The 25,611-nt window shown below is 37.6% G+C and overlaps 1 protein-coding gene across 1 annotated transcript in view; it reads right to left on the minus strand.

The window, feature by feature from the left end:
• SEPTIN9 (septin 9) overlaps positions 1-25,611 on the minus strand; it is a 211,870-nt gene that overhangs the window by 25,465 nt on the left and 160,794 nt on the right. The window lies entirely within an intron of this gene.

The raw sequence follows: 25,611 nt of genomic DNA on the forward strand, positions 1-25,611 counted from the left end.
TATGCAAAGTGAATTCAATAATATAAATGAGGAAAGAGCAAAGAAAAGAACTGAACATTGTATAATTATAATGGCCAAGTATGGTCTGAAAAAAAGAGAACAGAAAATGTACTCATTCTCATCTTTGCAGCGGTGGGGAACTATAGGTATGAAATACTACATACATTCTCAGATTCATTTGATATACCATTTAGTTTTGCTTTTCCCTCCCCAGCTTTCCTTTTCATTCTTCATTACAAAAGATGACTTGGGTAGGGAAAAGAAAGAAGATAAATCCTGAAATGAAGTCAAAGTATCCATTTGGAGCTTATTGTGGTATAAAGTATAAGATGTTGGTCTAAATGTAATATCTGTTCAACTTTCCAGGTTTCCCAATAGTTTTTCTAATAAGTTGTTCTTCAGTCTAATAGTGTATGTCCTGGTTTATAGAACACATTATTTCTAGGTCTTTATTACTTAATATGTTCCACCAAATGACTTTTCTATTTTTTAAAACAGGACCAAGTAGTTTTTTCTGCAAAAAAAAAAACAAAACAAAAGAATTAGGTAATTGGCATTAAGTGACCTGTCAAGGGTCACTCAGCCTAGTAAACATCTTAGGCTAAAATTAAAGTCAAGTCCTTCTGACTCCGGCTTTGATGATTATTGCTTTATGGTTTGGTTTGGAATCTAGTCATGCTAAGCCCCATTCATTCTTGTAAATTTTCATTATTTACCTCAAGATATCTTGTGTTTCTCCAGTTGAATTTTGCCTTTAACATAGTCCTATAAAATATGATATCAGTAAGATAAAGGAGCTGGCCTTGAAGCTGGGAAGATGTGGGCTCAATCTCTATTTCTGACACATATTGGTTGTGTGATCCTGGACAATTCACTCTTCCCAACTTCAAGGCCAGCTCCTTTATCTTACTGATATCCTCTCAGTGGAGTAGGCAACTCTCTAAGAGTCTAAGTGATGGGAAAATATTTATGTGCAGACACAAATGTATATACTTATAGCAATAATTAAGACCTTCATTCACTGATGGAGAATTTCCTTATCAGAAAGTTCTTTATATCAGGACCAGCTCCTATCCCCTTTAAAGTAACCCCTTAGTAGTTTGAATAGTAGGTTCTTACTATTTTTCACACTGAACAAATCACTAAAAAAACAGTAGCTTTCGTTGCTATATTCTGTCACTATGAGTTATCATCCTTAAATTACTTTGTTTTTACATATCCTAGAAGCTATATATCTATCCCCGGTGAGACCTTAGGGAACATTGTCCTTGTATTCTAAAAGAAAGTTATAAAAAGAAGGGGTTTTCAATAAGGAAATTAAACAGTCAATTTCATTCTAGTTTTAGAAAGGCAAATGTAGGCCCAGAGAAAAAGAGTCAGTCTTGTTAGGAGAATTCATAAGAGTAACTAGTAATCTAGGTGCCCAGAGCAAGCAGCACAAAAAGAAGCCCCCTGAAGAGTAACCTTATAATTCATGATGTGAAAATAATTAAAGAATAAAAACAAATTTAGTTAAGCAGGACAAGGAAGCAGTGAAATTAACACTTAGCAATGCTTTGATCTGGTAGTTTCATTTTTTAATAATTATTCTTTGCTAAGCTTAAATGTTGGGCAATTCATTTCAGGTTTATGGTCTCTATGACCTTTGTTATTATGTATAAAAACATTAGTTTGCTTCTTAAAATTTAATAACTGCAAATGCTGGTTATTCTTCTAGGAAATGTAAAGGATCAATACTGCTTGCTACAGAGCATATAGATGCATATATAAATTTATACATTTCTAGTAATAATTAACCAATCCCTTACCTTTGTTAGGGTCTTGGTATATTAGAAGTAAAGTCCCTTATCCTGAAAGAATCTGAATTAGCATTGTCACGTAGAATACTAAGAGGCAAAAAGCACATTCTCCTCTAAAAGGCATCTGACTCAATCTGAGAGAACCTGAAGTCATCCTCCCAGAATGCTTCTTGAATTCCCTGAGAAGATTCATGCCTATATCAATTGGCTAGTATCATGCTTCTTGCTAACTTTTGCTTTTACTCTTTAAAACATCTGAGAAAGTCTCCCTTTTCCCACAATAATAGCATATTTGTCTTCCTCTGGGTTCCAAGGACCTCATATCATAAAAAATGCCCACCCTTGTTACCCAATTTTGAGTAAAGAGGGAAACAGTTCAATCTCATTTTCTCATTTCCCTTAAGTAGTTACTGTGCTCAAAGATTCAAAAGTGTAGATCTCAAAGAAAAAGCAAAAGGTAACACCAGCCTCTTAAATTAGCATCCCAAAACACAGAAGGACTTTTTCTACATGAAAAGGGAGAGCTGGGAAACGATTTTCAGGTTTCCCCTCTACACACATTCACACCCATACCCCCTCAATTAGATGAAGATTTAGGGGACCTATACTATCTCTCTTCCCATTTCCAAACCCCCAAAGGTTTTATGACTGCACAGAATGTCCTTTAACAAATCCTCTTTTGTTTATTCTGCCTATGGAAGAGTTTTCCTTTTTCTCTCTAGTGTAGAATGGGTTACCACACAATCACTTATTTGCTAGCAAATGAAGAACTGAAATGGGTAACAGAAATGAATCAAGTCTCATTTTAAAACTCTTGAAAAGTCCTCATTCTAGTTGCTGTAATGAAGGACCTTCATTTTTGCATGTTGCCAAAATTATCCTCCCACCACTATTTGTCTCATATCTGGCCTCATATTTCCTAGATGTTTGACCCTAAACAAGTCACTTAATCGTGATTGCCTGACTCTTAACATCCTTCTGCCTTGGAACTGAAACTCAGTATTGATTCTGAGACAAAAGGTAAGGGTTTAAAAAAAACAACAGGTTGAAACAGTGCTTGTTGTCATTAGGACTTATCAAAGGAAACAGCAGAAGGAAATTAGATGGTGTAAAATTTAAATTAATATCCAATATCTCTAAGTGTTACATTTTATAAAGTTTATTAATCACTCGAAGTAGAAGAACAAAATTAGAAAGTCTTCTCACCCAACCTCCAAAGCCATCTTTCCTAGAAAGAGAGAGAGAAAGAGAAAGAGAGAGAGAGAGAGAAGAGAGAGAGAGAGAGAGAGAGAGAGAGAGCGAGCGCGCGCGTGTAGAGCTATATCCACAACTTTATCTTGAAAGCGTAAGAATGTAATGTGAGAATGAAAATGGGAGGCTGGGAAAGAGAGTTCTGTGGAGAAAATTCTAATTACACAATGGAGATAGATAGATAGATAGATAGATAGATAGATAGATAGATAGATAGATAGATAGATAGATGAATCATTTATTAATATGTGCCAGGCATTGCACAAAACAATGAGGATACAAACACAGTAACCAAGACGACCCTGATCCTCAAGGGAGCTTAAATTCTAATGGTGAAAGACAGCACATAAAAAAGGAGCTAAAATTGATGGGGTAGAGGAAAGGCTAGCAGAGGATAAGAATTTATTCAGATAGTCAAATGAGGAAAAAAATGAAGTAAAGCATGGCTAGGATTCTACAGGAAGGTAATCGCCTGATCAGGAGAGCAGTGCTTCAGGGTGGAGATTTTTTTTTCAAGATAGAAAGAAGAAGTCCAGAGAGTCAAGTGGGGAGGTGGATCTGCTTGCCATAAATTTCCCATTAATGAGGAAAAAATGCAAAGGTAAGACAAGAAAACCAGACACTGGATTAGAAGAAACAGAGAGTTTTCCAAGCTACCAACTGGTATACAGCTGCAAATGTGATTTCTTGTCTGGGTTCTAGTCTCAGATTATTTACTGTATTAGACATTTAGAACTGGATACATGAAATTTCATATATCTAAAACAGAACTCATTATCTTTCCCCTAAAGAACACTCCTCTTTCAAATTTCCCTCCTTCACTCAAGACTACTACCATCCTTCCATTCACCCTAGTTTGAAAGCTCTTTGTTATCCCTGACCTCTCATTTACACTCATTCCATATAGACAACTCTTTACCAAGTTCTGTTGATTCTTTTTTTAAAAAGATGTTTTATTTCCCTAATTACATGCAATAATAATTTTCCACATACCTATTCTAAAGTTGTAAGATCCAAATCGTTCCCAGAGATAGTAGGCAATTTGATCTGAGTTATACATGTATTATCATGCAAAACATTTCCATATTGCTCATTGTTCTAAAAGAATACTCATGGGGGCAGCAGGGTAGCTCAGTGGATTGAAAGCCAGGCCCAGAGATGGGAGGTCCTAGGTCCAAATCTGACCTCAGACACTTCCCAGCTGTGTGACCCTGGGCAAGTCACTTGACCCCCATTGCCTAGTCCTTCCCACTCTTCTGCCTTGGAGCAAATACACAGTATTGACTCCAAGTTGGAAGGTAAGGGTTTAAAAAATAATAATAAAAGAAAATAAAAGAATACTCATATAAAACTAAAACCTCAAAATAAAAACACAAATAATTTGATCTGCATTCCAACTCCAGCAATTCTTTCTCTGAAGGTGGACAGCATTCTTTGTCATAAGTCCTTCAGAATTGATCTGGATCATTGTATTGCTGAGGGAGAGTTCTGTTAATGCTACCCTTACCTCTTTCCAATATTGTGAACTTCCTCCTACTCACAGGCCAGCCCTCATTTAAGTACCACTGATAAAAAGAAGCAAAAAATTACCAAATTACAGAATTTGAGAAATGGGTGGTTAATGTCCAGTTAGTCCAACCCATACCCAGAAGACCTCCACTGTAACATCTTTATAAGTGGCCATCTAGCTTCTTTTGGAAGATTTTCAAGATGAGAGAATTTCTTGAAGCAGCCCATTTCATTTTTGGACAGCTCTGTTAGGAAGTTTCAAATGATATCCAGACCGAATTTCCTTTTATAAATTTTAGCCATTGCTCTGCCCTCTAGGATTGAAAAGAACAAGTCTAATTTGTTCCTCCAATTTATGAGGTTGTGAATAAGTCTTCTTTTTTCAGGCTAAAGATCCCACATTCCTTCAAATGATAGTCAAATAACAGTCTCAAGGCCCATTATTAGTTTAATTAATTAAATTGTTCTTTTCTGAATGCTTAGCAGTACCTTTCTTAAGCTATGATCACCACCCCACCCCCAACTGAAGACAAATTCTAAAGATGAAATCTGATAAGGCCCAGTGAAATCATTTCCTCTTTACTCTTTTTTTTTTTTTTTTTTTCCCCTAAATCCTTACTTTCTGTCTTAGTAACAACTCTAAGACAGAAGGGCTTACTAAGGCTAGGCAAATGGGGTTAAGTGACTTGTCCAGGATCTCATAGCTAAAAAGTGCATAAAGCCATTTTTTAACAGAAGACCTCCCGTTTCCAGGCCTGGCACTCTATCTACTATGGCACCTAACTGTCCCCATTTCTTTTTTACTCTTGTAAAGTAAGTCAAGGAAAATGCTTCAGTGCAGTTCAGAACCAAATTAGATTTTCGAACTGCTACTTAACATTGCACACAGATTAAACTTGCAGGTCAATAAAATCCTCATATCTTTTTCAGACAAACCCATATTCGCAAGTTTTTTTTTAAACTCACTGACCTAATATTTAGTCCTTCTGAATTCCTTTGTTCTAGCTTGTCAAGATCCCTGGCAGTAGAATTAATTTTCCTTATTTTTCAGCATTATTACTCTAACTAAGAATTCTGGCAACTAGGGGATGATCCATTTGAGAGGAGAGGGGAGTTGTGCTTTTCCTGATTATTCTAACTGCTAGTAATAGCGCCCCCAACCAACTTGTATTTAATTATTTCATATTTATTCTTTTCATTATTTATTCTACATATACTTATATATGTACTTGCTTTCTCCCCCATTTGGATATGCATTCCTAAGAAGGCACATGCATGCTGTTCCTTTACCAAGGAACAGATGATCTCTGCTTATTGGGCCATAAGGTCATGGGGTATGGGAGAGCACATGAATGCAAGCCCAAAGCTCTTTTCAGCATAAGTTTATTACATACCTATGGGGTTATTTCCAAGGGTGCTTTATGACCAATATGTCTGTGATACTCATTTTAACAAATAATAAATGCTAACTCTGTATAAGATGCTGTTAAGTCCTAAAAATATGAAGATAAAAAAACCAAACAAACAAACATGTAAAACCACCTTCAAAGAGCTCTTGATTTAATTTGAGGGTCTGAGAGTGTGGCAGGAGTAGTATCTGTTTGATGTAGTCTGGACTGGTTTCTGTTTAAGGTTGCAGAGACGCCCCAAGTCTTGAACCACTAAAGTGACTTCCTTATTGCTTGAGTTGGTTCCCAGGAGAGTCCTGAGTATTCTTCTGACTCAATGTTGTCTAGCTGAATATAGATATAGAAGGAAAGTGGTGTCTATTTGATTTAGCAATCATACTCTTTTTGGTCCCTCATTTTAAGTAAACTTACTTTTATGTTTGTCTGCCACCTGAGCTTCAAGCTGTTCTGATGTGGTAGATTGTTTATCAGCACTTAATTAATAATTAATTAAGTAATTCTTTTATATGGACTATGGGTATTTCATTGATTCTAATACCAAACCTGAATCACTGATCTGGCCTCAACTGAACTTCACCCAGAACAGAAGGAAAGATAACTTCACATTGATAATTTGATAAAATGTACAATGTGACAAATACAAAAGGAAAAGTCCGAAGTCTTATTAGAAATAGGAGGAAGAAGACATTACTATCACCTGAAGGGGTGGGGAAGGAGAGAAAACAGGGAAGGCTTCATGGAAGAGATATTTAAATAGCTAAGTTTTTTTAGAAAGATAAATATTTCAACAAGCAGGGAAAGGATGGGAAATATATCCCAGCCATGGAAGAGATGACTTTCCCAAATTCAAGGCAGAAGGAAATTGTAGGACAGCCAGGAATAGCAAGTAGCCCAACTTGGCTGGAACAGAGAGTTCGAGAAAGAGAGCTTGTAAGACAAGTAAGATGTGAGATAGCCTTCTAGAAATAACCCCAAACCACTGTGGTCTGTAGATCAGAAGCTGGAGGCTGGCTAATATTTAAAAAAAGAAAAAGTTTTAAAAAATTTGACATTTTCTCAATTCACATCCACTCCCCTTGCCCCCCAAATAGAAAAGAAACATAGGAGCAAGCAGAAAGGTGTCAACATCAGGACTTCAGTGAGGCTCCACTATCCACTTGCCAGCCTCACCCAGGACACAGCAAAACCAAAGAACCCGGGTTATAACCTCACCTCTACACCAGTCTAACACTCACTTCATGTACTCAAGTTCTCAAGACACATAAATACACATGTGTGTGTGGACACATGTGCATGTGTCCACACACACACACACACACACAGAGTCTTTATCTGCGTCAAAAACTAAGAAAAATATTTTGACCAAAGAAAGATTTTCCTAAACTGCTCTCACTTCAGCCCTACTATCCTGTGAGCCACCTCCAAGCTCAGCCAACAATACAAAACATTTCTGGGTCACCCTGGCTTTTTACCCCACAAGCTGCTCTCCACACCTGGATCCTTTTCTACCTCCTTGCCACCCCCTCTCAGAATCATCAGATGACTGCTTTGGAGGAGCTGGAAGAGACTTCAAGGGACATCTACTTCAACCCCCTCATTTTACTTTAAGGCTCACTTGAGGAGCTACTTCCTCTCTGAATATTTCCCTGAAACCCCCTAATTGTTGGTGCTCTTTCCTTTTTTCCAATTACCCTATTAAATTACCATGTACAGATTATAATCTGCTCTAGGACAGTGTCAACTCGAGGGGGCAACTTTGTTTTCTGAATGTCTAGAATTTAGCACAGTACTTTGCTCCCCGCAACCCCCCAAAAAAAGGCATGGACTTGTGATGTCATTGTAGGGAATTCTCAGTGTGCAAACTCCCTCCACCGATGTATACTGACAACTTCTCTGTAATTTAGTAAAACTGGAAAATTTTACCTGCCCATGGTCACATGCTTAGTTTGTGTCAGAGGTATGTAATTAAAATCTGTTATCCTAAAAAATACGATTCCCAGCACCCCACTCTCCTCATGTTATGTGTTGACTAGGGAGGTTATAAATTTTGTATAGTCCCGCCTCATGCTCTCTTGATCTGGTTTGGAGAAGGTAATGTGAGGTGAGTATCAGGAGAATCTATTCATGTGGCCTTATATTTTTAACAAAATTAGGTTTTTTTAACTTATATTTCCTTTTTATTCCTTCTACTTCAAGTGATTATTAATAAACTCTATAAAATATAATTCCTGGAGTGTTGGATATTAATTTAAATCCTACAGCAGTAAGAATTAAACCTACACCTCTATCCATGATTCCATGATATCATATAGAGTAGGCACTTAAATATATTTGCTGTATTGATTTTATGGGTCTTCCTTTTCCAGCTTTTACTCATATTCTAATTTCCCTTCCACAGCCCTCCTAGCCAATGATCTTCCTTTGCTCTACCCTCACTGTTGATTCAGGGCCTCACAGTTCCCTTTAGAAAAGTTTAAAGGGGAGAGACCACACAGGATGTTCTGTCACTTTCTTTTCCTGTGTCTTCCCCAAACCTCCGGCAGACATAAACCCCCGGCACCTCAGGGTCTTAGTTGAAAAGTACAAGGGGTGGGTGGTTTTGAGAGGCTGGGGGATGTGTGTATAGGCTTGGTGACCTTTTCCTTCTCCCATCTTTCTGTTCCCTGTGTAATATAGATCACACATGTTTTAGTCTAGAGATGAGCTGGATGCTTGGCTGCCACCTGGGCTGTTCCGGATGTGGTGGGTTGTTTATCAGCACTTAATCAGTTCTCTGGTATGAAAAACAGCTTCCTCAAGAAACACTGGTACTCCGGGTATTAACCATTGAACAGTCTTTAGATACAACTTGGGGATTAAGGCATTTTCACAAACAAAAAGCCATTTTAGAAGTTTTAAGATGAAGTGTTTTTTGTTTTTGCTTCCTAAGCTAACTTAAAAAGTAGAATGGTTGGTGAAAAACCCAGCCCTGAAAGCTGGGCCTGTGTAAATAGAATTAACTCTAGCCATTCATAGTCAAAAATCTACTCATCCTAGCCCTAGAAATGATGTAATTCCTCACCTTCCTTAGTGGGGAGGGGAGACAAGTTACCCACACGTGACAATAAGTAACAAATCAAGAACAAGGGACTGCCCTTTGGGCAGTCCAAATCAGTGTAGAGACTGCCATTTGTCCACTTGAATTAGAGGTGGACACTATCTCTTTAAGTATGTTGGTTACTTCCTGTGGAGGGAGTTCCCGCCCTGTACTTGGTGCTGATGGACCTCCCTTGAGACCTCAGGCAGCTTCTACTCTGTATTGTCACGTGGGTAAGTTAGGCTGACTTCCTTGGCCTACCTAGGCTGCTTAAGCCTTAAGCCGGCACCAGCCTATCTGGTTGCTAGGCCTTGAGGCTTGCAGCTTCATTTATTTAGCCTTTTAACCTTTTCTCTCGTCCAGGCCTAACCAGGCCTGGACTAGCCTCTCCCTTTCTCTTTATTCCTATACTTTTACCTTCCTGATTGTAAATAAACTTGCCTCAACCTGATGCTGACTTGGGCCTGATTTAATTACGGAATCAATCTGAACTGTTGATTCCTGGCGGCCACGTTTTAAATATATATCTATAAAGTAACTAAATTTCCCTCTTACAGGCCCCAGGGTCTTGCTAATTTGCACACACACACACACACACACACACACACACACACACACACACGCGCACACGCGCACACACACACACACACACACACACACACAAGCTTGCCTAAAACTTGGCAAGAATAGGAGATGGAGATTGGACCAGTGATTACACATACAGAAAACTTGCATGAAGAAATTCTGACAGTTCAAAGTAGTACCTTCCCTGCCCTTTTGAGTATAAAAGAGCTGCCTGGAAAATGGAAGGTTATAAGTGACTTTGCCCCAGGTCACAAAGCCAGGCTGTGTATGAAGTAGGACAGGACTTCCTAGAACTGAGGCCAGCTCTCTATATCAAGGCTCTCTTGTTGGAAGGAATGGGGAGAGGAGTTGAGAATAAAAGTGGGACAAGTGGATTTATCACTTCCATCCAAGAAATAAATATGGTTACGTGCAGGCACAAATTTATTTGGATGTGCCTACCTTCATAGTTATTGCAAAGACCAAACAAAATAATGTATGGAGAGAACCTTGTAAGCCTTTAAAGTTCTTATTACTCTTTCAGCCCACCATTCACCCTTTGAAAAAAGAAATAGTCGAGAGCACCCAGGCTACTCATGGTCTCTATGCCTCCCCAGCCTAAGGGAACAATAAAATGTATTGGAGGAGGGGAGACTTTATGTTCATTCTGGGCTGTCAGGCCTAGCTCTGGAAGACTTCAGGGTTTATGCTTTTGCTCTATTCTTCTCCCCTCCTCCCCCATTCCCCCACCAATACTATTCCTTGGATTTCTACCATCTTTATATAAACAAAGAAAGAAAACTACATCTGGCTTAAGATCATTTGGCTTTTTGGGGGTCTGATTCCTGAGCCCTTTTCTGGGGGCAGTGGTTCAGATCTGACCCACATGATTGAAAATTGTTTCCATATGTCAGTGGGTCTGGGAGAGATTTTCCTCAGAATCTGGAGCTGGCCCCTTGGCTCAAGGCTTCATATCTCCCCTTGAATCTCCCTTGATCCTACTTTACCAGCACCCTTGGCCAAGCCATGTCAATGAAAAGGCTCAGCCCTCTGAAATCTCCCTCCCCTCCCTTAAAAAGGGCTGAAGGGTATTCTGGGTACCCTCCAGGAAGTGAAATTGAGAATCTGATTAAAAAAAAAAAAAAAAAAAAAGAGCCATAGCCCCAGCTCTAGCTTTTCCCTTTGCTAGCTGGTCACTTCAAACTCAAATCAAACCAGATATCCTGCTGAGAATAGTTTGTGCTTTGGAATAATCATTTAAATATATATATAGCAAAGAACTAGAAACTGAAGGGATGCCCATCAATAGGGGAATGGCTAGACAAGCTATAGCATATGATTATGATGGAATACAACTGAGCCATAAGAAATGACAAACAGGTTAATTTTGGAAAAACATGGAAACACCTAAAAGAAATTATAAAAATGAAATGAGCAGAATCAAGAGAACATTATATACAGGAACAGAATTTTGTTTGAAGAATGACCAGTATGTAAAGGAGGGGGTTAACTGGGTATTCATATGTAATGTGAGATTAAAAATTAATATCTAAATACTCCAAGTATTATATTGAATGAGATCCATTAATATTGACTTTGTAAGATTAAAAATTAATATACAATATCTCCAAGTATTATATTTAACAAGATTTATTAATAATAATTTGAAGTAAAAGAAAATAAAAAGCTAGAGTAAAAAGGAGGCTAACCCAGCCATGGTTGTGAGAGAAGAGAACGAGAGGGTGGGGTTACACACAACTTATAAACAAGACACAAGGATGCTATGTGGAGGAAGGGAAAAGGATTCTGGGAGATGAAGCCCAAGGTTCAAGATTTTCCAATTACATAGTAACAAACAAGTAAATAAAATTTAAGAACACAAAAATATAAGAAACCCCATTCCTTACACATCCATTTAGGAAGTTTTAGTTCTCCTACAAATGAAAACTGATTCTTATCATACATCTTACTCATTTAAATTTTCACTTACAAATATGTATCTCCTACAGGCAAGTACCAAAAAGGAAATAAATTAAGAGGCCTCAGCTACTACACAAAACAGATTCCTTCTCTGCCCATTAGTCCAGCCCTGGGCAAGTCACTTAGCCTCTGTCTGCTTCAGTTTTTTTCCACTGTAAAGTGAGAACAATATAATAGCACCTACCACTCAGGACTATTGTGAGGATGAAAATGAGATATTTATAAAGTGTACCTGATAAAAAGTGGACACATAATAAATTCCCCTTTTGAAGTTGGGCTGAACAATTATTAATTTCATATACACTATCTCATTTCCTAAAAATAAATTTGTGTTAAAACCACACACGATTCCAAATAAATGAGGTTACCATAGTATATTAGAAAGAACACTCACTGGCTTTAGAGTCAGAGAACCTGGGTTTGGATCTCAAGTCTGCTACTGTTTATTTGGGTGACCCATTCATTTCTCTACATCTTTCTTTTTTTCCTTCCTTCCTAATCCTTATCTTCTAATATCTAATAGAATAGATACTGGATATCAGTTCCAAGGTAGAAGAGTGGTAAGAGGTAGGCAACTGGGGTTAAGTGACTTGCCTGGGGTCACCAACCTAAAAGTATCTGAGGCCAGATTTGAACCCAGGACCTCCCATCTCTCAGTCTCACTTTCTTTTGACTAAACTGCCCAGCTGCTCTTTCTTAGTTTCTTTATTTATAAAATGGAGACTGATAACTGCTAAGATTCCGTCTGTTTCTGAATTTCATGAGTGAAATGCGTAAGCATTGATTTGAATAGGGTTTGGGGACTCTTTAACAATGATGCTGCCATTTATACTATTTGAACCTCAGTCTTCCATCCTCAACATAGGAATACTAGGATACAGTCACTTAATGAAATAGTTCATACTAACCCCACCCCCAATTTGCAATGTTTGGGATAAAAAAGGACATACTGTCCAGCCCTTAGGGAACTTCCTGCCTAATAAAATAAAAAGGAGGAAATAGAAAATATTTTAGAATATTTATAAAGTTCTAAGTTGAAGCAAAGGAAAATGGGCGGGGGGGGGGGGGCGGGGGTCTCCTGATACCTTCCTTGGGTTGGGGCTTTCATGAAACTTCACTAGAGAAGACAACCTTCAGCCCTAACATAAGACACAGAAATACAAATACATAGATACACATTTTGTAGAGATGTATATTCATATATATATATATATATATATACACAGACCCAGATATATACACATACATGTACATATATCCTTGTGATGTTACTGCCCACAGTTTACTGTCTTTCGCAAACAAAGGGAAGAATTTCATTAATAAAATTGTGTATCTTATCTTACTTCTTCTTGCTTTCAGGCTGAGAATGTATGTAACTCCCTCTTGTGTATTCTATAATCAAACAGGCTTCTTCTCTATATTCTGTATGTGAAGATCCATCTGCCTCCAAGGCCTTTGCATAGGCTTTTTCTCCAAGACCTGGAATGATTTTCCTCCTCACTTCTGATTTTTGGAATCCCTAGCTTCCTTCAAGATGCAGCTTATATATCATACTTCCTACCAGGCCTTTCTTTATCCTCCCAATTTGTTAATGGTTTCCTAAGACCATTCGAAATCATTTTATATTTACTTCTCTGTGTATGTGTCATATTCCCCAGTGAATTTAAATTTCTTAAGAGCAAGGATTGTATTCTGATTGTATTCCCATCACCTCACACAACAGAATTATTGAATTTCTCCTATATTCTTCTAATGAGCAATACTCTTAACAAACCTCTAGAGGGCCCAAGGACTTTCTGTGATTTTTGCCAAAGTATTTTCCCCACCTCCTCACCTGTCCCTACAATTCTTTCCAAGCATAATTAAATTAGAACATATCCTATTGAGGGTAGATCCAAGATGGCAGAATAAGGCAGGAATTCCATGAGCTTTCCCAAATTCACCTTCAAACAATTATTTTAAAAGTCTGAAAATGAATTCTGGAACAACAGAACCAACATGAGCATGAGGTGAAACAATTTTCCATGCCAAGACAACTTAGAAGATCAGCAGGAAAGGTTTGTCTCACTGGGGTAGGAATGGAGCACAATCCAGCATGGGCAGCACCTAGGCAAGCAGCAAGCCTCACCACTGCAGGTCAGTATGGCAGTCAGGCCCTCCCTACCCCACCTACTTCAGATCCCAGCATAGTCCTATAAAAGGGATAGAAGAAAAATGGTAAAGAAATGACAGAAATAAAATCATGAAAAAAGTCAACATCTTAGTAAAAGAAATTCAAAGAATGGAAAAATATATGCAAAAATTCACCAAAGAAAACCTTAAAAAGTAGAATTTGTCAAATTGAAAAGGCCACACAAAACCTAAATGAAGGAAATGATTCTTTAAAAAATTAGAATTGTCAAGTGGAAACTAATGATTCCATGAGACATCAAGAAATGGAGGAAGAGGAGGAGGAGGAGGAAAAAGAAGAAAATCTGAAATATCTCATTGTAAAAACAACTGATCTGGAAAACAGATTCAGAAAGACATAGAAATGGAAAGAATACATTTATTTTCTACTGAAAGAGATCTTAAAGTAAAAACTCTCAGGAATATTATATACAAATTCCAGAGCCCCCAGGCCAAGGAGAAAATACTACAATTGGCCAGAAAGCAGCAATTCAAATATTGTGGAGCCACAGTCATGATTACATAGAATTTAGTAGCTGCTACATTAAAGGATCAGAGGACTTAGAATATGGCATTCTAGAAGGCAAAGGAAATATGATTATAACCAAGAATCATTAACCAAAAGAAACTGAGTATAATCCTTCAGAGGGAAAAAATGGCTATTTAATAAAACATGGAACGAAATGTAGAATGTTGATAAATTATCTCATGTGAAGAGGCACAAGAGTTATTATAGTGGAGAGAAAGATACTTGAAGTAGAAGGGGAGGGAATAAAAGAAAGGGAGAGGGGACTGACAGAAGTGAAGGAAAACTGAAAGAGACAATAGTCAGAAGCAAAACACTTGTGATGAGGGAAAGGATGAAAAGAAAAAGAGATGGATAAATAGGAGGTAAAGAGAATAGAAGGAAATACACAGTAATTGTAACTGAATATGAATGGAATGAACTTAACCCATAAAACAAAAGTGGATTAAGAACCAGAGTCCTACAATATCTCATTTACTAGAAATACATTTGAAGCAGGGAGACACACACAAACTAAAGGAGAGGTGTTGGAGAGCAAAATCTTTTGTGGTTCAGCTGAAGTTAAAAAAAAAAAGCAGGAGTAGCAATCATAATCACAGACAAAGCAAAAAGAAAAACATCTCATTCAAAGAGAATAAATCAAACTACATCTTACACTGTCCCATTCACAATGAAATAATATCAATACTAAACATAAATACACACAAAATGGTATAACATCCAGTTTTTAAAAGAAGATAAATAAGTTACAGGAGGAAATAGACAACAAAACTATACTGGTAGGGGACCTCAACTTTACCCTCTCAGAACTAGATAAATCTAACCAAAAATAAATAAGAAAGAAATTGAGGAGGCTAACAGAATTTTGGAAAAGTTAGATAGGATAGAACTATGGAGAAAATTGAATGAGAATAAAAAGGAATATACCTTTTTTCTCAATAATACATGGCACCTACACAGTTTTGTATTAGGGCACAAAATCTAACAACTAAATGCAAAAAAGGAAGAATATTAAATGCATCCTTTTTAGACTGTAATGCAAAAAATTACATTTGATAAAAGGCTATGGAAAGATAGATTAGAAATTAATTAGAAACTAAATAATCTTACCCTAAAGAATAAGTAGCTGAAAGAACAAATCACAAAAATAATCAATATCATTAAAGATAATGACAATAATGAAACAACATACCAAAATGTATGGGATGCGTTCAAAGTAATACCTAGGAGAAAATTTATATCTCTAAATGCTTACATCAATAAAAATAAAGAAGGAGCGAATAAATGAATAATATTAAAACTTAGATTATTAAAAAATAAAATATCTTCAATTAAACACCAAATTGAAAATCCTGAAAAACCAAAGGAGAAATGAATAAAATTAAGAGCAACAAAACCATAGGACTAGCTAATAAGAGTAAGAACTGGTTCTATCAATAAAGAGCAATAAAATAAAGTCATTGGTTAATTTGGATAAAAAATAAAGAAATTCAAATTACTATACTAAAAATGAAAAGGGTGGATTGACCACCAATAAAAAAGAAAATTAAAGCAATTATTAGGAGCTTTTTCGGTCCAATGGTATACTAGTAAATCTGGTGATCATCTAAACAAAATGGATGAATATTTACAAAAATATAAATTGCCCAAATTAACTGAAGAAGAAATAGAATACTTAGAAAAATAGGCACAGGAGTCCTACCAAATCTCTTTTACGACAAAAATATGGTGCTCCTACCTAAATCCAGAAGAGCAAAAACAGAGAAAGAAAACTATAGACCAACTTTCCTAATGAGTATTGATGTAAAAAAATACTATGTGTTGGTTCCGAGGCAGAAGAGGTAAGGGCTAGGCAAGATAATGCCAAAGGACTCATGATGAAAAATGCTATCTATCTCCAGAGGAAGAACTAATAGACTCTCAATGCACATTGAAACATTCTATTTTTCACTTTATTTTTTTGGTGAGATTTAAAAAAAATATGTCTTATACAACAGGATAAATACACTGAACTATGTTTCATGTGATTGTGCATGATTAGGCTATAATAAATTACTGTTTCAGGGAGGGGACATTGGAGAGGGGAGGAAAGGAGAGAATCTAGAATTTAAAATGTCAGAAAATAAATGTTAAAAGTTGTTTTTCATATAACTAGAAGAAAAAAGTATTACTAAAAAAAGAAAAGAACATATTCTACTGCTTGTGGGATCAGTCTCATGGGAAGCAAAATGTACATCTGGTTCTATGACATCTCAAGAAGAGGATCAGCTGTTGGATGAATTGACTTGGCAGACTTTGAGGGGAGCAAGTTCACACTTAGCCACAGTTTCTGGCTTCAACAAAGGAAGTTTTTTTAGACAAAGATTTCTGAGTTTTGTCTTTAAAATCAACATAAGGGACTACTGTGCCCACTACATCATAAAACTTCAAATGTGAAGGAACCTTACAAATCATTTAGTTCCACCCATTCCTTTAATATAAAAGAAAACCGGCTCTAAGAAGAGAAAAGACTTGACCAAATCAAATACACAACAAGTAGCAGGATTAAGCCTTGAGTCTCTTTTCCCTATACTTCTGTTCTTGATATCTCCTTTTGATTTCCTGCACTTTAAAAATAACACTCTGTCTCCTTAATGATCTTTATTCATTTGGCAAACATGAAAAGCTATTCCATAAGGAAGGAGGTTAAACCACAAACATCCCAGTACTGCTCTCTCTCCAATGAGGACAAACTACAACTAAAGCAGGGCAACTGAGAAGCTGTCCCAAGGTGGTAAAATTTAGAGGTTTTGACAGTTCTTGCAATTTTTTAGCAAGAGAGAAATAGCTGAGTTTAGCACTCAGTGGGTAATAAATTTAGAAACTTATTAGCTATTACCTATTAGAAATCTATCAGCTTTCTCCTTTTAATGGCTGCATCCCAAGCAAATATCTGCTCCATCTATAGCTCTCTTTACCAACTAAATTGAGGACCAATTTTTGTTCATGTCCCTTGCTTGGGCACAAAATTTGCCCATCTAAAGCCCTGATGGCAAACCTATGACACACATGTCAGCACTGACATGTGTAGCCATTTTCTATGACATGAGGCCGCATACGAGAAGTATGGGGCCACATGCTAAGGATGAAACAACTGTAGTGTAGTTGAATTTTCATTAGCCAATGAAATCCAGCAACAAAAAGTCACTAATAGGCAGGTTAGTTAAAGAATCCCCTCTCCCTCTCACTTATCTTAGTTCACAGCACCCCACACAAGTTAAATAATATCAAGACCAACCAAAGAAACCGACTGACAGATGAACAAAGAAGTCACTAAGCAGGTAAATGAAATAATTAGTTTTTGGTTTATTAAATATAGTTATATATTACAATTATACATTTTCATTATTTAAAATATAAATATTGTGAAATTATGGTGTTTTTTTTTCTCAAAGTAACACACCACCCGAGTTATACTCAGTTTTTTGGTGAATTTTGACATACCAAGCTCAAAAGGTTGGCCATCACCGCTCTAAAGACTAATAGTCTCTGTGTGTTATTCAATGTGAGAATAGGACCTTTGCCTTGGCATTCAGCTTAGTTTGTCTTAATAATATCAGCACTATAATATTCTTAGTCAATGCCTTCAATTGTTGTCTTTTAATACTTCTCCATTGAACTACTTTTAGTAACCCAAGAATCAGAACTCTCATAGGAAACTAGTGTCAGCAAAATTCAAATCCACTAACTACCCCATCTGCATGTGACACTGTATACTATATACACTTTTGGTTTTCTGGTAACTTGTCACTGAAGAGACAATGCTTGTAGGATTAAGATTACTGACAGTATAGTAAGCGAAGTTTTAAGTCTTGGTTCTGCCATTAACTAGCTGGGTAAGCTTGAAAAAGTATTGAAAAATTAGAATTTTTTTTTTGAAAAAATATTACTTTCAGCTTCATCTATAAAATGAAAATAATGAGACCTGGTTTGTCTTTTTCACAAGACTATTGTGAGGATAGAGTAAGATAACACGAAATCTGTAGATTACTTTAATTAAGTTAATGAATCATTTAAGAAAAAGAATGCTAATGCAGACAACTAAAGAAAGAAGTTGACCAGGACCTGTAAATGTAACTGATCTGCTGGGAAGCTGGCATGGTTCAAGAAGGCAGAAAATATACTGGATAATCACTAAGTGAATCTGGGTGCATTAATCTACAAGTATTTATTCTGCACTAGGCACTCTGCTAAGCTCTGGCGATATAAAAAAAAAAACAAAACGAAATAGGTCTTGCCCTTGAAGGACTTACTATCTAAAAAAGAGATTGAATACCCAATATTTTCAAAGAAATAATAGGTAATTTGGGGGAGGAGAGCACAAGCCACTGGGGAAATCAGGAAATCAGGAAACTAGTATCTGAGTTGAGTCCTCAAAGAAATTAAGGACTCCAAGAGTCACCTGTGGGGATTCATGCTTCTACTTCCTCCCTTTGCATGCAATTTTAAACTCTGCAATCTGGTTTCTGACCTCATCATTCAATTGAAATTGTTCCCTCCAATGTTCCTAAAGATCTCTTAATTTTCAAATCTAGCAGCCTTTGTTTAATCTTTATTCATCATGATCTCTAGCCCTGAAGACTTTTAGTGAGAGAAGACTTCTGAATGGTTGTAATCTGAAGTTTTTCCTTATAACAAGCCTAAATTTTCCTATTTACGATATCCAGGAAACAAGTGATTGAAGTCAATGTTTCCTAGACTCTCATAGACATTTAAGAAAGAATTTACTGGCTCCATTACACCAATCCTTTGGAATCTCAAATCACAAAATGTCACAACTAAAGTGGACCTCAGAGGGACTATTTAAGGTAAATTATTTGAGGCCAGGGACAATTTCACTGATGTGTTTGAATATCTGGTGCTTTATGTTTATTGAATGAAACCTAGTTCAACCTGTACCTGAACATAAACCCTATCTATACAATGTCTGCTAAGGGATTACTTGTCCTTCACATGAAGATCTCCAGTGACCAGAAACTTACTACGTCCTGAGACAATTCATTGTACTTCTGAATAGTTTTAACTGCTAAAAAGTTTTCCCAGACACATTCAGAAATAAAACCCTTCCTCCCCATGTGTCCTATGAGGGGAGAAGACAAACTACAGACCCAAGCTAACTTCATTCCCTCAGTGACTTGCCCCTTTCGACCTCCCATTCTAATAGTCAGAATGACTCCTCTACTTCCCCCCAGCAAAAATGCATATCAGATAAGGAGCCAGAAAGCCAATTCAACTCAGCCTTCAAATTCTCTGCAGGACTCAAGATAGAATAATCTGAGTAGTTATACAGCCTTAACAACTCTGGGACCACCAGGAAGCCAGTACTTTGGGCCAAAAGGCACCATGGACATTAAACTCTAGAGCAATAATAAAGCTGTTTGTCAAACCAGACCAAGGGGTCTCCAAGGCCACCTCTTGGGCATCCAAATCCCATAAGCTGCTGATGCTAATTAGCTAAATGGTTATTAAATGTGAAATTATTTGAAGGAGCAAGAGGGAGAATGAAGTCTCTAGGAGACCACTCCCTTGGACATACTGCCCCTCCAAATTAAGTTATTGCTAATTCTTATGATAAATCTTTCTGATTCAAAATTCAATGTTGTATCTCCTGTGCTACCTAGCCTACCCCACTGAAATCAACAGTATCAGTTATCAATAGTATGCAGGTTTAAAAAAAAATTAAAAAACTATGTAACTTATAGAACATGTTCCTCATAACAATCCTATGATGTATGTATGTATGTAGTAGTATTAGTACTCTCATTTTTAAAATGAGAAAACTGAATATCAAAAACTTTAAGTGACTTAAACACAGCTAATTTAACTTGAGCTAATTTAACTAGCTAGGTCTTCTGACTTCAAGTCACCGATCACAGAATCCTAGGTCTAAACCTGAAAGAGGCTTCAGAGGCTATCTGGTAAAACCCATTCATTGTACAGATGAGGAAACTGAGGCCCAGAAAAGGTGGAGCTTGTTCAAAGACAAATAAGCAGAATAAAGATTTCAACTCAGGTTCTAATTCAATGGAGTCAGTGTTCTTTCCACTGTATCTTCAAATCACATTAATAATACATGTTTCATATGGAGCTCAAGATTTATTTTCTACAAACTTCACTGAGTATGTATGAGTTTTGGATTTGGAGTTAAAAGACCTGCGTTCAAATCCCTGCTTTACATGGAGTGATGGACAGAATGGTGGATAGTCAGGAAGCCGCCCATAAACACTATCATCAATTAATAAACATTTATTAAATACCTACAATGTGCCAGCCATTGTGCTAAGAACTGGGAAGACAAAAAGATCAAAGGTAGTCCCTGCCATCAAGAAACTAACAATTTAATGGGGAAAAAAAAATGTTGAGTGGCTGGGAATCAAACTCAGGTCAGTTGTTTGGAAGGCAGCTGTGCTAACCACTATGCAACTAATGCTTCTCATGTGATCAGAATATAATGGCTGTGTGACTCTGAACAAGTCACTTAACCTTTCTTGATCTTGTCTCCTCAGGAACAAAATAAAGGAATTGGACTAGATAACCTCTAATGACTTTTCCAGCTCTAAGTTTATGATCTAGCACTCATGCACATGTGTTTATGTGTGTGTGTGTGTGTGTGTGTGTGTGTGTGTGTGTGTGTGTGTGTGTGTTAGGGAAGGAGATTAAGAGTGTGGGGGGGGCATATAGAAGGGGAAAGAAAGAGTGGCATGGAAGGAGTTAAGATGAATCATTAAGTCAACCAATTCTAAATGATGGCTCTAGCCCCCAAATATCCAAAAACAAGCAGAGGGGAACAGGCTGCTGAAGTTTGGAGGAGTCCCATTCCCTTCATCACAATTCACTGATAGCAACTTTAGAAGGCTTTCCAGCACTACTTTGAACCCAAAGAGTAAATCCAGCCTCAGCTTGTTTATTCTATAGCTATGTAGAGTTTCTGACAGATTATACCACATTTCATGACTTGATATTGCTTTATCCCAAATCAAGGGGCATTAGCATCTTAATCTCCTTAATCTCTGAGAAATGACAGCCAATGTCAAACATGGCGCTTTCTTCTAACCAGCTGGCTAGGCTCATCCTCATTTGAGGTGGGTGGAGGGTCTGAATTTTGGGCCCCTTCTTAGGGAAGTCCTAACACCTTAATAGGGCATTGCAGCTGACATGGGAGGAAAATATGCCTCCAGTAAGGACATACTAAAAGGGGTCCTTGGCCTCTCTTTGAGAGACATGTTAAAAGAGGCTCTATCTCTCCTTGAGATATGAACTGAAAGGGGCCCATTTTCTCTTCTGTGTGACTACAACAGATGGAGTCTGAAAAACTAAGCATTATTTGAAGAATCCATCCTTGCCATTCATCTTAAATTGTTCTCTTTATATAGTTGCTAAATATGATAATTTTTTTCTCAGGTCTTATCCTTCAGGACCTGCCTGCTCTGACACTGCTGAACAACCTTCTCTTCCTTTATACTCTTCCTTTCTGGATATTCATGACACTATGCTCTCCTGGTTCTCCTCCCGCCTGTCTGATTCCTACTTTCCTTCTCCTTTGCTGGCTCATCACCCAAATAATGTATCCCTAAAGTACCTGTTCGTCAAGGTTTTGCTTTAGGTATAAGACCTCATCAATTCCCTTGGATTTGACTATCAGCTATGCAGATTATTTCAAATCTATATATGCAGCTCCAGTATCTCTCCTGAGCTTCAGTCTCACATCATGAAATAAATGCCTATTAGACTTACTTACCTACCCTACCTACCTTCCTTCCGCCCCCCCCCCTCTCAAAACTCTTACCTACCATCTTAGAATCAATACTGTGTATTGTTCTGAGGCTGAAGAGTGGTAAGGGTAGGCAATGAGGGTTAAATGACTTACCCAGGGTCACATAGCTAGGAAGTATCTGAGGCCAGATTTGAACCTAGGACTTCCTTTCTATAGGCCTGGTTCTCGATCCACTAAGCCATTCAGCTGTCCCCTTGGGGGGGGGGGGGAGGGAGTTATTTATAAGGAATAGCAAATAGGTCAGTGACTAGACTATATAGAGCAGGGGTCGGCAACCTTTTTGGCCGTGAGAACCATAAACGCCACATTTTTTAAAATGTAATTTCGTGAGAGCCGTACAGTGCTCGCAGTGCACGCTCCTGTAACAGTGTCTGAAAAAAAATTGACTTTATGGCTCCTGAAGAAAGAGCCATACATTGCCAACCCCTGATATAGAGTGTGGGGAGTGTAAGGGTAGACATCATGGCAGGTGGTGGAGAGCTTTAAATGCCTGGCATAGTAGTTTATATTTGACCATAGAGGGAACTATTGGAGTTTGTTGAATAGAGGGGTGATAGTCCTATCTATGCTCTAAGAAAATCACTTGGGCAATTGTATAGAGAATGGTGGACTTGGTTTAGGAGGATTCTTCCCATCTCTGGACTTGGCTCTCTATCCACTGAGCAAACCACTGCACAACTAGTTGTGCAGCCTCCCACTCCCATTGGACATTTCAAACTGGATGTCCTGGAGCCAGCTCAAAGTCCTATGTAAAAAAACTGGATTTACTACCTTTCTCTCCTAAATCCATCCTTTGTTTCTTCCAGGTTCACAATCTCAGTGTTATCTCAATTCTTCACTATCCCTCAATCCAAATATCCAATCTGTTGTGAAATGGTGCCATTTCTAACCATCGCATCTCTCAAACTTGACTCTACGCAGTGATCACATAGCTACCCGCTTGGTTCAGGCCCTCATCACTTCTCTTAGAAAATTTCAGCAGCCACCTAACTGTCCTCCCTATATCAAGTCTCTTGCCACTCTAGTTCATCCTTCACATGGTGAAAGTAAAATTATGTTCAGTAATTGGCAGGCATTGCTTAATAAATCAATGTCCTCTTCTGTTCCTCTACTCAGTCAACCCCAGTGCCTTCCTATATGCCTCTAAGACAAAATATAAACTCCTTTTAAAACCCTTCACAACCAGGCCTCAACCTAATCTTTAAGCTTCATTATATATTTTTCCTCCCCAAGCCTAGCCAAACTGGGTTTCTTGATTATTTATAAATATTTATTGTTTTCTCTTCTAGAATGTGAGCTACCTGTGGGCAGACATTATTTGACATTTTGTACTTGTATCCTCAGCACAAGGCACAAAGTATTTAATAAATGCTTGTTGATTGGCTTTAGGTCAACAGTTCTCAAAGTGTGAGCTTCAGAGATGCTTTAAAGGGGACTCACTAGGTCAAAAACACTTTCAAAATTATGCTAAGACATCATTTGCCCCTTTGACTCTCACAAAATACAATAAAGGTTTTTAGAAGCAACACGACCAATGAACATGGAGCAAGCATGAAGAATGGCTTAGTATCTACTCTGCAGAACTGTAATTTTGCCTTAAAAATAGATAAATCTATAGATATGCTGGATTTGTTTGGCTTGAATTAAGTTATCAGCACAAAGCATCAAAGAAGATCCTTTATATGAATGCTTGGAAACAAATCCAAGTGGTGTTCAAATATTCAAAGTGGTAGATAACTCCAATTCCAATATTAAACAAATGGTGCAAAAATTGGCAAAGAAGGAATCCTACCAAATTCTTTCTATGATATAAATAGGGTCATGATATATCTAGACCAGAGAGAAACAAAATAGAGAAAGAAAACTGTATGCCTAACGAATAGCAATACGAAAACATTTATAAATAAAATTTATAAATAAAATGTGAGCTACACCAACATCAAAAGAATCTCATCGTTTACCCTGGAAAAACTTTGCTGATATTTGCATAGAAGGTTCATAAGCGATGGAGCATAAAATTATGATTGTACCTTCACTTGCAGTGGCATCAAACTCTTTACTGAGCTGGATTAAAAAAACAACAACTGGTTTCCTTTAAGGATGTCCTTGATGAGGCAACAGAAGTTATTAATTTTGTCAAATTTGTACAAAATGTGTACCCTTGGGTACACATCTTTTTATTATTCTGTTAAGATCAAATGTGGAGGTACCTACATGGGGCAGTGGATTGAGTGCTGAGCCTGGAGTCAGGAAGATTCAACATTGAGTTCAAATCTGGCCTCAGACACTTACTAGCTATGTATCTTTGAGTCACTTATTCTTGCTTGCCTCAGTTTCCTCATCTGTAATAATAAGTTGGAGAAGGCAAACCAATCCAGTAGTTTTGCTAAGGAAATTCCCAAAAGGGAGTCAGACATGATAGAAATGACTGAACAACATCAAATGTGAAATATTCATAAAGCACTTCTGCTGAGTACCAAACGAGGATGGGTTTTTCCAGGAAAAGCCCTTGTGTGACTCTTTAAGAGTGGGACAAAGTCATGTTTCCCATGAGACATCACTTTTACTTGAAAAAATTGCTGTATTTGCCAGACATTTTCTCAAAAATAAAGTGAGCTTGTCACTATAAGGAAAATAGCTTACAATATTTGTTGCCAGTGATAAAGTTTAAGTGTTTAAGCAGAGCCTTAGAAAACTTGTGTCTACCTATCTGACAGATTTCCCAAATTTAAAGACTGGTGGGGATAGTAATATGATTTTTTGATGTTGCACAAAGAAATGTGTCAGGAGCAAGTAGGTCACTCTGTAGATTGAGGGTCAGGACTAGAGATGGGAGATGCTGATTTTCAATCTAGCCTCAGATACTATCTAGCTATGTGACCCTGGGCAAGTCACTTAACCACCATTGCTTGATTTTTAGCACTCATGCCTTAGAACCAACATACAGTTTTGAGTTTAAGACAGAAGGGAGGAGTTAGAAAGAAAGAAAGAAAGAAAGGAAGAAAGAAAGAAAGAGAGAGAGAGAGAGAGAGAGAGAGAGAGAGAGAGAGAAAGAAAGAAGGAAAGAAAGTGGCTCAGTTATTGCAAAGGGGTTTCAGGCCATATTTTTATTTTGTCGAACATATTGTTTTTAGTCCTGGTTTTTGTTAACATGCCCAGCAGCCTCTGGGTGTTGGAGGCTGATAAATTTCAATTTGTTGTGATTAGCATGGATAGTGATTAGGGGATGCTGGATAGAAATTCCTCCCAGATAATTAGGTAGGCTGGGCCATATGCCATCCCCAAGGTAATTTCCCTTGGCTTTGCAGGCGGAATGTGGATTTGGCCTCTGTGACCCCTCGTGTCACCCGGTCTCCTTGATCATCATACTTGGAAATCTTCAGGGCAGCCTGCTATTGAGGCCCGCTCAGTGGGAGTCTGGTCAATGTGTTCTGTTTTCTCTAATGGCCTTAGCTCAGTGCGTGGCTCTGTGGGCCCCTTTCTGATGGGCATCCTGTTAAATGAGTGAATCAGGT

The sequence above is a fragment of the Gracilinanus agilis genome, chromosome 4, assembly GCF_016433145.1.
Source record: "Gracilinanus agilis isolate LMUSP501 chromosome 4, AgileGrace, whole genome shotgun sequence".
NCBI classification, from domain to species: domain Eukaryota; kingdom Metazoa; phylum Chordata; class Mammalia; order Didelphimorphia; family Didelphidae; genus Gracilinanus; species Gracilinanus agilis.